Source organism: Lissotriton helveticus, chromosome 8 (assembly GCF_964261635.1).
Source record: "Lissotriton helveticus chromosome 8, aLisHel1.1, whole genome shotgun sequence".
NCBI classification, from domain to species: Eukaryota; Metazoa; Chordata; class Amphibia; order Caudata; family Salamandridae; genus Lissotriton; species Lissotriton helveticus.
In genome coordinates this window covers 381,849,800-381,862,385 of record NC_136069.1, presented here as the reverse complement: position 1 = coordinate 381,862,385, position 12,586 = coordinate 381,849,800, and positions in this window count along the sequence as shown.

Below are 12,586 nucleotides of genomic sequence, written 5' to 3'. Positions count from 1 at the left end.
AACGAGGAGCACAAGACTTCTGCAATCTATATGTTATTATATCAATCTCCAAAATGTGATATAAGTACAATATATCAGGAGTTCATGTCTCATATTAAAGATGATAGTGCAGAGGTAGCGGTAAAGTGGAGTCAACGATGACTTTCAGGTGAGGTCGCCCCAACGCTGCTGCCGCCTGCATTGCCCGGTCTCCTGCTGCCCGCCTAGCCCAGTCTCCTGCCGCACTTTTTCCCACCGCTGCCACCCTGCGGCCCGACCCCCCTGGCAAACCGTCTCCCGATTTGCCGCCCCGCTCCCGCCACCCAGCTGCTCCTCCCTCCTGCCAGCGCTCTTATGCAGACCACGAAGCGACCGCGCAGCGGACGCGCCGCCGGCGTGCCGAAGGCAAGCCCGTCTGCGCCCGTCCGCGCCTGGACCGTGCCAAGCGCCAGGACCCCTGGCCCCCGACGATGCCAGCCCACACGACGGACTTACGAAGCCGCCACCCTCCACGAACTCAGCGCCGGCCGGAACCCCGTCTGCCACTGAGCCACCCCAAAACGCACCCACGGACCCTTCACCTTCCAAGCCTGCAAGTTCACCTGCCTCCAGACCTGCACCGCACCCGCAAGGCCAGCCACCAGCAACAATCACCTCAAGTGCATCCTGCTCAACACCCGCTCCGTCCACAGACACTCCGTCGAGCTCTGGAACCTCCTCGACACAACATCACTAGACGTCGCCTTCCTCACGGAAACCTGGATGAACGCCTCCTCAGCCCCCGACATTCCCAAAGCCATCCCGGAAGGCTACAAGATCACCCGGAGGGACCGCATCAACCAAACCGGAGGAGGCATTGCCATCATCCACAGAAACACCATCCGCATCACGACCAACTCTGACGACACCCTCACCGCCGCCGAGCACCTTCACTTCCAGATATACACTGACCCCAAGACCACCCTCAGAGGCACTCTCATCTACAGACCCCGGGACCACGCACACAATTCAGCAAAGCCATCGCAGACTTCATCAGCCCGCACGCCCTCACCTCCTCAGACTACATCCTCCTAGAGGACCTCAACTTCCACCTGGAGACCAACAATGACAGCAACACCGCCGCCCTGCTGGACAACCTCGCCAACCTCGGACTCAAGCAACTGGTGAACACCCCCACCCACTAGGTCGGCCACACGCTAGACCCCATCTTCTCCTCCAGCAAGCACATCTCCTTCAGCCACTCCACCGGACTACACTGGACTGATCACAGCTGCGTCCACTTCAACTTCAGGAGAACCATGACCCACCACCCGCAACAGTTCCCCGCACGAGCTGGAGCAAGATCACCTACGACCAGCTCACTACCTCCCTCAGCCAGAACCCTCCCGCCAACACAACAGACCCCAACGAAGCAGCCCGCAACTTCACACAGTTGCTCAGCAACTGCGCCGATGACCTCGCACCACTGAAGAACCCTCCCAGCAGACAGGAAAGCCTCGTGGTTCACCAACGAACTCAAAACCTCCAAGAAAAACTGCTGCACCCTCGAGAAAGCCTGGCGCCACGACCAGACTACAGAAAACATGACAGCCCTCAAGAATGCCACCCGCATACACCACCAGCTGATCCGCACCACCAAAAGGGCAACATTCAAAGAACGACTGGACAACAACACCCACAACTGCAAGGAACTCTTCAGCATCGTCAAAGAGCTCTCCAACCCCAGCGCCTGCAACAACGACATCACACCCTCGCAAGACCTCTGCAACTCACTCGCCTTGTTCTTCCACCGCAAGATCGCCGACATACACAACAGCTTTGGTGCACAGACCATGCACCCAACCACAGAACCAATGCCCCCGACCACCACCGTCTGCAACTGGACCCCGGTCAGCACCGAAGACACCACCCGCACGATGAACACCATCCACTCCGGATCACCAACCGACCCCTGCCTTCACCACGTCTTCAACAAGGCCAACTCCATCATCGCACCCCAACTCCGGGACATCATCAACATCTCCTTCGCCACCGCCACCTTCCCGGAGAGCTGGAAACATGCCGAACTCAGCGCCCTCCTGAAGAAACCCACCGCAGATGCCACGGACCTCAAGAACTTCCGTCCCATCTCGCTCCTCCCTTTTCCTGCCAAAGTCATCGAGAAGACCGTCAACAAGAAACTCCTCACCTTCCTCGAGACAAATGGATCCCTCGACCCCTCACAGTCAGGTTTCCGAGCTAACCACAGCACTGAGACCGCCCTCATCGCAGCTACCGATGACATCAGATCCCTGCTTGACAACGGGGAAACATCTGCCCTCATCCTCCTGGATCTCTCAGCAGCGTTCGACACAGTATGCCACCGCACACTAATACAGCGCCTCAGCAACACCGGAATCCAAGGGAAGGCCCTGGAGTGGATCATCTCGTTCCTCGCCGGAAGAACACAGAGAGTCCGCCTCCCCCCGTTCCAATCCGCGGCCACCGAAGTCATCTGCGGGGTACCCCAAGGATCCTCGCTCAGCCCCACCCTCTTCAATGTCTACATGAGCCCCCTCGCAGCCATCGCACGCCAACACAACCTAAACATCATTTCCTACGCTGACGACACCCAGCTGATTCTCTCCCTCACCAACGACCCCGTCATCGCCAGAGGCAGCCTCCAGGAAGGAATGAAAGACGTCGCAGAGTGGATGAAGACCAGCCGCCTGAAACTGAACTCAGACAAGATGGAAGTCCTCATCCTGGGATCATCCCCCTCCGCCTGGGACGACTCCTGGTGGCCCCCTGCCCTGGGCACTGCCCCCAAACCAACGGACCAAGCACGCAACCTGGGCTTCATCCTGGACTCCTCCCTCACGATGAACAAACAAGTCAACGCCGTCTCGTCAACCTGCTTCAACACCCTGCGCATGCTCCGAAAGATCTTCCGATGGATCCCCACCGAAACCAGGAAGACGGTCACCCAGGCCCTCGTCACCAGCCGACTGGACTACGGGAACACCCTCTACGTGGGAACCACAGCCAAACTCCAGAGAAGACTCCAGCGCATACAGAACGCCTCTGCACGACTCATCCAGGACATCCCCCGCCACAGCCACATCTCTGCCCACCTGAGAGACCTGCACTGGCTCCCCGTCAGCAAGAGAATCACGTTCAGACTCCTCACCCACGCACACAAGGCTCTCCACGACTTGGGCCCCAAGTACCTCAACAACCGCCTCACATTCTACACACCCACCCGCCAGCTCCACTCGACCAGCCTCGCCCTCGCCACCGTCCCACACATGCCACCGCCGGAGGAAGATCCTTCTCCTAGCTGGCGGCCAAGACATGGAATTCCCTCCCCATCCACCTACGACTGACCCAGGACCATCTCTCCTTCAGGAAACAACTCAAGACCTGACTATTCGAACAGTAGCGGATCCCTCCCCTCCCAGCGCCTTGAGACCCTAGCGGGTGAGTAGCGCGCTTTACAAATTTGCCTGATTGATTGATTGAACAACTATAGTAACTGGTGCATATATATAAGAGGCACAAGAAACAATGGACCGGGCAATAATATCTGTTAATCTTAAATTGTAACAACTTAAGACGTATATATGCTGTACACCTGAAAGTATTTCTAAATGGACACCTTCTATGTACTCGTATATTATCCTAAATGTCATTTATATGCAGGAGACATCGTCCACATGTTTATCGAATGCCCAGGGCTAAAAGAATTTTGGAAAAGCCTATTTCAATTTAGTTGGGATTGGAATTTTGTTTACGTAACAAAGAAATATTAATTGGTCTACAGACAGGCGGGAACCCGAATCGTAGGTCCCTGATTTCGATCATTATAGTAAGTGCATGCTTATGTAATGCTAGGGCATGGGTTGATGTAATATCGCCTAGAGCATCCTAATTTGGGACCATACTTCAACAGATCTATGAAATGGTAATAGCCAAGGCACCTGGACCCAGAGAAGTTAAAAAGGATTAGATTTGGTCCAAACTACAATGGATGTAATATTTTGTATTAACCTCGTTGGGGTAGTTGTGGAAAGATTACTTCAATTGCTCCCTGCCTTATGAAGGTTTATTTGCTTCTGTTTGCTTAATTTTGTATTAATATGTGGCTAAAAACGGTGTAAGATTGTTTGAATCGCTCTGACTCAGGGTGCAAAAATCAAGATTTCTCATTTTTTTTAAAGAGTAATTGAGTTGGTGTGTGTATCTGCATGGGTGAGTAAGTGACTGTGTGATTGACTGTATGGGTGGGGGAGTAGCTCTATGGGAGACAGACTCAGTGTGTGAGTGGCTGGATGGGTGTATGAGTGGATATGTCAGTGGGTGTATTAGTGACTCAGCGGCCTGAAGAACTTGTTTTGGTGGAGCAAGGAGGTTGTGTTTGCCTACAATAGGTATGGGGTCTTTCAAAGTTCTTGGGGTTCTTGAGAAGATGAGAGCAAATCATTTTGTTGGCACTGCATGATTCGTAGCTGGTTGACTAAAACTGATCTGCACTACCTATATACTTTAATGTAATCGTCCTGAAAAATCATATAATTCTTATTAAGTTAGAGTGGTCAAACCTCAATATTAGTGCTGAGCAGTGTGTCTTACAGTAGAGTCTCATAGATGAAGTCATATTTTGAAGCACATTGTATAAACGGGGACAATCAATATTTCTTTATGACGAAGGAGGTAGATGCTTGACGCTGTTAGGGGGTCACTCGGCCCCCTGCCATGAGCAGAGCCCCTGTCAGGCTTTGCATGAAGAGGGCTTGCTGATGTTGTGGAGAAAATGTATCTCATTGTGCTGCAAAAAAACTGCTTGCATTTCCCCCCCACCCCCTTGTCAGTGAATATTCTTGTGTGTGGCTCCAAGCACAACTGAAAGGTATGCTGTCAGAATTCCCTGGTTTTACTGGCTGTAGCCTGGGACATCATTTTGACCCGTGAGGCCCTGCCCGAGCCTCATTCCATAACATTCTAGTGTCTAGGGATCTGGATGGCCAATACTGTGTCATATTGACGTATATGGTGCAGGTTACCTGAAAGTAGGTTATTGCCATTAGTGTTGCAGGTGCCAGATTTTGCAGGTGGTCGGCTCCTTTGTTGCATTAGGCCTTGGGGTCAAAGGGTGCTTTCAAAAATACTTTCACGTAATTCCATTTCGGAAGATTTAGGTATATCCGAGCTGTTTGATTTTGTGAGCCTACTTCGGAATCCTGTGTACACCATTTAACAGCAATCACCCTGACTCGGCAAAGAATTGTTGGATTTGTTTTTTTTTGTCCTACGCCTCAAATGATTGCTAATAAGATGTAGATTTGAGTATTATTCTGCCTAATTATGCTGCTCTCGCCGACTAGAAATACATTATAGGAAATGAACATGCTAGAAGCCCCTGGTATTGATATGAAATCACGAATGGGGCTTGATAGACCAGTAATAATGTAAAAGTGGAAATGTAAGTTTTGCTTTGCACCTTTTAATATACAAAACAAGACTTCAGCAGTTTTCATAGAATGGACGGTATCTTTTTATTTCTAACTTATCAAATAAAACAAAAAATGTAACTTTAGGTTTGCTCAGACTCATCAGTCATTGTGACTTTGGACAATATAGGCAGTGTCTAAAACTTCCAAAGGACCACAGTTAATAAACAGTCTTTGGTCAATCAATCAATGTGTCAAAAGTTGCAAAGCTTAGATGATATGAATGTGCGAAAATACTTGCTTTAATACCCCTGAAAAGCATTTTTCAAATGTTTTTGGACTTTTACACTTCACCATGAAAAATGATCTGAATCTCAAGACTGAAATGATGAAACCAGAGAAGACAAATAGGGAACGATTTTGTTTTGACTCCGGCGGATGAGTTAAATGTTTGTCCTTCCATTTGTGACCTATAACACAAACCCATAGATGGGCTTAACTGCTATTCCTCTCAAACAATAATTGTAATGCATTTAGAAGATCCACTACGACCCTGCAAGAAACCCCAGACCAGTTTCAGCCTACTTAGGCCTCATCAGTGAGGTGTGTCTTGAGACCTGTGGCACAGAAAGCACAGACCCAATGTCCTGGGGCCGGGAACACATGCAACCTCAGACAGGGTTGCCTGAGTTCCCATCTTAATAAAAACAAATTAATGCAAAAAAAAACAATTTGCTTCGTGACTCCATTTCACTATGTGGATCGAGGAATAATGGCCCATAAAACACTTCTGGGCTATTCTGTAGATTAAACCATCATAAAATTCAGCCTGTCACAACTTCAATGAGTATCCCCGAACATGGGAGTTCTTCTATATTGTAAACTTTTCATTGAAATGTATTTGAGTAGATGAACATTGAAAATATACTACCAGGAAACGTAATATTTGTTGACTGAAAACTGTGAAAATGGACCACTCTAGAGCTATGAAACATAACATAAGATAGGAGGTGTATTTTTATGACAAATAAGATATATTTTTGAAAAAAAATGTATTTAAAAAACCGAAAAGAATATATGCAGTTCTAACTCATTTTTCCTGATATCTATTGGTCAGGTACTCGTCATTTGAAAACATTATCGTCTAAATCCTGCAGGCAATGGGCAGAGAACAATCATTGTGCTGTTGAAAAACAGTACGTGAAGCATTGCTAAGCTGCATCTTTAAATCCCAGCACTTACAATTGTAAATAATGTTCTGTTTCTGATCCCTTCTCCAAATTGTCCTCTTTGCCAAATAGAAGCAATTTTGCTGCAATGGTAATTTTTTATCATTCTCCTAAAAAGACCTGACTCGTCATAAATGCACTCAGACACTGCCTGTATCAGGCACACGCACTCAGTTCATATAAGGATTAAACTTCCTTTCACGGTGTGTAGCCTGCTCCAGTAGTTGCAGGTGATTTTGGCAATCATTTCTTGTGTCTGGAATTTATTTTTCAACAGAAGACTGCCATATGGTTACTTAGGCCTCAGACAGGGAACACCACCATTTTACATGTACAAGTTTAAAGTAGACATCTTTTCTGACTTTGACTCGCATTTGCTTGCATGCCCGTATGGGATAATATTCTCTGAAATGGATTTGCTTACATTTACACTTCTTCGTTGGCATATTATCAGGGTCTTGAACACTCTGAAGCAGGCTTAAGATCACTGCGCAAAATGTTGATGTTTGTTGTTGTCCACTGAGCGACAGCCCTGGAGTGGTAGAATCAATAATGACGGCCTGAGTAAAGCTCAGGCATGGTAACATAGGTGAAGTTTATTATATAAACAACACCAATCCTTTATTTAGACAGTAGAGAATTTCGCTGTCACTTTTGAGGTTGCCCCATGATGGATATCCACCCCAGCTGAATACCCTCCTGAGAAGAGCGATGGCCTGCTCTCCACAAGAACAGACTCCCAGATGAAACATACCCACAGATAACTGGGGAATTAGATTGATTGAAGGTATCTGGCAGATTCGCACCCCCTAATCCCGGTAGGTTAGGAAGCGCCAGGTAGAAGTATAGATATGGTTATATATGTATATATATGCGTATAAATAATGTAACAGCTCAGTAGTTGAACTGTTTCTCTTCTTTACCATTCTCTTAATGCTGATTACTCTGTTCTATTTCCTTCTATTAGTCATCACAGCACACATATTTTACACAAGTTATTAATGTTTGAAATCACAGCTTGTATATTTCTTGTGTTTCTCTTTGGACATGCAGGAGTTCTTAACAAATGGTGAGATTTGTTTCCAACATTTTGCTTGGGATGTCTGGGTTGTCATGTTCTGAGGATGCACATACCATCCGGTACCTTGTAAGGATAGAGGTCCAGATGGTAAACTGTGAGCTAGCCAGGACTAAGGCCAAAATATCCTGATGGTGTGCGTGGACTCAGTCTGGACAGTGTAGACATTCATGTTGTCCAAACGCAGAGTCTTTCTGATATAGTATGAACAGTCATCATTTTGTAGACTACATGTTCAAATGTTGCAATTTCATGGGCAACCTGTTCTAGGGTTGGTAAAAAAGTAGAGACAGGTGCTGTTAGACCTGACATCATTGGCGTGAGTCTCCCTTCCATTTTTAACGGAGTGCCTCCTCTGTTTTGATATGTTTTTGCTGGTTATATGTTTTGGGCACTGTGCCACTGCTAATCAGTGCCACAGTGCAAGTGCTCCCCATGTTAAATTGATATACTAATTGGATTCCATGATTGGGTTATTTGATTTATCTGTCAGGTCAGCCCCTAGTACAGTGCCCCATGTGTGCCCAGGGCTTGTAAATCAAATGCTGCTGGTGGGCTTGCAGCGCTGGTTGTGTCACTCACAGAAGCAGCTTGTAAAATGTGTCTCAGGCCTGCCATTGCAAGGCCTATGTGCAGTCTAGCACTGCCATGTCGACATGGCCAAGTGCACCCACTTGCCAGTCCCTAAACCTTCCCTTTGCTTCATATTAGACAACTCTATGGTAGGCCCAAGGGCAGGGTGCATTGTAAGTATAAGGTAAGACATGCTCTTATGTGAAGTTTATTTTAATATTCTGTGTTTGAAAATACCACTTTTAGAAAGCAGGTATTTGGTTGCCTAACCATTTGAGCCTGCCTCTGCTGGGTTGTGTATTTCTCGTCTGGGTTTGTGAGTGACAGGGCTGGGGGATTCCAGGAGACAGGCTGGGGCAGCCCTGTGGTGAATAGAGAGATCTGCATCTAGATGGGAGGGAGGAGTTACATCTGGGACCTGAATAGGGCTGGGCCTACACTCTACAATGCTGGCTCCACCCGCTGTGGCTTGTATGATGTCTTTACCCTGCACTGTGAAAGGAGAGGAGGAATCATGTCAACAGAGTTCTCCAGAGCTGTATCTTCCCTCCCCTGTGCTGGCTCCACCTTCTGTGGGGCGGCTGATGTCTCTGCCCTGCACAGTGAAAGGAAGAAGAGAGTTGTGTAAACCAAGCGCTCAAGAACTAGTTTGGACTAGGCAGAGGCCTCTCTGCCTTCAGAGAACAAATGATTTTGGGGTATAGATATTGGGACCCTGATCACAAGAAATTAGATCACTTCTGGAACAAGAAACCTTTCTGCCAAGGAGAAGAACCAAGGAAGCTGCAGGAATTTGGACTGCCCCTCCGCCAGTGTGCTGATTGCTGGGTTGGCCTGCAGTGGTTGCCTCATTGCCAAGGGAAAGGAGAAGGAACTTTGTAAGGACTTTCCTCTACAGAATATTCTCCAAGGGTTTGAACTGTGCTTGCCTTCTGCTGAAGTCTCAGGGACAAAAGACTTCACCTCCAGCTTCCTCCTGAATTTCCTTGCTGGGAATTCTGACTCCAGTCACTTGCGTGCCTCTGGGAGCTGGAAGCGAGACGCATCGAGAAGAAGAATGTGGCTGCCACAGCTGAAAAGATCGCAACGCCGGAGAAGCGAGCCTTCGTCGCATCTCCCTGGAAGCGTGTGTTCATCCAAGCTGCCTGCTGTCGCATCGCCGGAGAAGCGTGACGCCATCGAGAGAGTCGCCTTCGCATCACCAGAGAAGCATGTCGCAGGGCCTGTCGCTGCTCCAAAGTACAGAGTCGTTGCAAGGCTGCCAGGGCGTCATCACATCGTTAACACATCGCCGTATCAAAGTCGCCATCTTCTCGCAATGCAACCGGATCATCACATCGCATCAAGGCGTCATCTTGCGCACCGCAACAGGCCCGCAAACTGAGAATCTACGCATCACCTCCTCACCGGTAAGGCTCACGACGAGTCCCCTACTCTGCGCAAGCATTGAGGAAGGACGCAACCGTTCCCCCGGGTCACGGAACCGACACATCTCCCCTTTTGCGAGCCTTTTGTTCACTTTGCGTTACACATCCAGGTACTTTGTTGAGAACTTTGTCGCATTTACCAACAACTTGAACTAAGAGACTGTAATCATCTTTTAAGTAATCTTAAGTGTAGTATTGTGGATTTTCATTGTTTGTGGTCTTGTGTTAAGTCTACATAAAGGATACTTATTTTTATAAAACCTGTTTTGTGTCCATCTGTAGTGTTATCACTGTATTACTGTGTATATTCACAAATGCTTAACACACTGCCTCTGAGATAAGCCTGTCTGCTCGTGCCAAGCTACCAAGGGGGTGAGCAGGGGTAATTAAGGAGTGTAATCCCCTTATCCTGACTTAGAAGTAAGGGCCCCTATTTGGACAAAGAATAATACCATTGCCAACTAGAGATCCCCAGATCTAACACTGGTGGTCAGCGGTGAGGATTTGGACTTTGCATTTGTGTTTCATATACAGTGATTAGTGTACACTACTAGTGAGTGCAGATGAAACGCGACCACATACTTTTTTTTAATCCTTTTTCCTTGGTTGTTATTTTTTTCCTGAAGACTCCCAATTTTTACTACCATGAGTAAACCAGCAACTGTTGCATCTATGGATCTTGATTTTGGGGAAGAGAGGTTGGAAACCTACACTGTAAAACAGCTCAAGTATCTCTGCAGGAAATTGAAAGTTGCTACACCATGCATTTCTAAAAAGGAAGACTACCAAAAGGCACTGAGGGCCTGGGTAGAAGCAAGACATGTTCCTGATCTTGTGGTGGAGCCTGTTGGGAATGCAGATGGGCAAATTGATGAACCAGTGTTTCCATCCAGGGGAGGGGCATCTCTTCCAAAGACCTGTCCCCCAGACAATTGGAAGACAGGGAGAGAAATAGGGCACTGAAGCTGGAGTTGGCTAAGCTTAAGAGGGAGGGTCAGAGGGGAACAGAGAATAACAGGTTGTCTTTGGAAAGAGAGAGAATGAGAATGGAGCATGAGAGGCTACTGAGGGAGTTAGAGATCAAGGCCAAGGGCTTAGAAATCAATCCCTCTGGTGGCAGCTCACCATCTGTGCCTTCAGAAGGCAGGGTACATATTCCCAAGGATGTCATCAAAGATTTTCACAAAGGTGAAGATATTGGTCAGTGGTTTGCAGCCTATGAGATAGCAATGTTGGCCCACAGGGTCCCTGAGAAAGATTGGGGAGCGGGGTAGTGGGACCACTTTCTGACTGAGGGGAGGGATACTTTGTTAGACCTACCCAGTGAGCACAGTATGTCTTATCACCACATGAAAGCAGCACTGATGACAAGGTATTGGTTAACTCCAGAGCTCTATAGACAGAGGTTCAGGAATTGTAAGAAACTGGAGGGAACCACTTGGGTAGAATATGTGTCTTTCTTTTGCAGAGCTATGGATGGTTGGGTTAGGGGTAGCAATGTTGATAATTTTCAAGCGCTCTATGATTTGATTGCTAGGGAGCACTTGTCTTCTAATTGTTTTCCAGAGCTACGCCAGCATCTTATTGATAGCAAGTTGACTAATCCTAGAAAGCTTGCTGAGGAGGCGGACCGCTGGGTCAGTACCAGGGTCCACAAGGGTCTTGTGGGAGACTCCACCAAAGATGGGCAGGGTTCCCAGCAGAAGAGTGGGGGGGACAAGGGTAAACAGAGGGAGTTCCAAAAAGGTCCCCAAAGTAATTGCCAAGGGAACCAGGTGAAGGGTTCCCAGCCTCCCCTGAGAAGAAGTCAGGACCCCCGACAGGTAAACCTGTTCATAGGGGGCCTCTTACCTGCTTTCAGTGTAAGCAGGTGGAACACCATTGGTATGATCCCCAGTGTCCTCAGAAAGAACAGTATGTGCTACCCTGTGCACCACCCCGTCAGATGGCTAGTGTAGCCCTGGGTGGGGAGGAGATGTGTGCCCAGGGTGGGTGGGGTCCCTCAGAAATATCCCTTGTCTCATTAGGAGACTTTGAGATGGTCCCTAAAACTCAGCTGCCTGAGAACACTAAAAAATACAGGCAGTGGGTGACCATCAATGGCCATAGAGTGGAGGCTCTGAGTGGCACAGCAGCAAGTGTGACAGCTGTCAAGTGTCACTTGGTCTCTGAAGAGCAGGTAGTCCCTCATGCATTCTTCCCAGTGGTTGCCGTTGACAACACAGAGAGCCATTGCAAGGTGGCTCAAGTTCCCTTTGAGTGGGGGGGGGGTCTCTGGTACTCTTCCAGAAGCTGTGAGGCCATCCATGCCTGTTTATTGTCTGTTAGTCAATGATTTAGAAAGCTCCCCTTGGGTTAAGGTGGGAGGAAGGTGCATTTAGAGATGTTGGGTCTGCCTGTTTGGGCATGTGTGACCACACTGTCTATGGCAGCTAAGGGTGTTCAAGAGACCCTGGAACCTGAAAGTATGGCCCAGGAACCTGCCTTATAGAGAAAAGGTAGGGGGCACGGGAAACCAACCCCCATTGTTCCCACAGTCCAGGAGGAGGCAGACCTTGAGGGGGATGCCCTGGAACACCCTGGTGAGCAAGTGTCTGAACTGGGGAACCTACCTCAGTTGACCCATAGGCAGCAAGAAGGGGTCCCTCCAGGGAGGAATTTTGCGAAGAGCAGCAGAAGTGCCCTTCTCTTGTGGGTTTGAGGCAACAAGCCACAAACCAGGCAGCAGGTGATCAGTCTGGATCACATTGGATCTACTGGGGGAATGGTCTCCTGTATAGCGAGCCTAAGGTTGCTGAGCCTGGGTCAGCCCGTGTGCTGGTGGTACCCCAGTGCTTCAGAGCCTTCCTACTGGGTTTGGGTCATGATGTT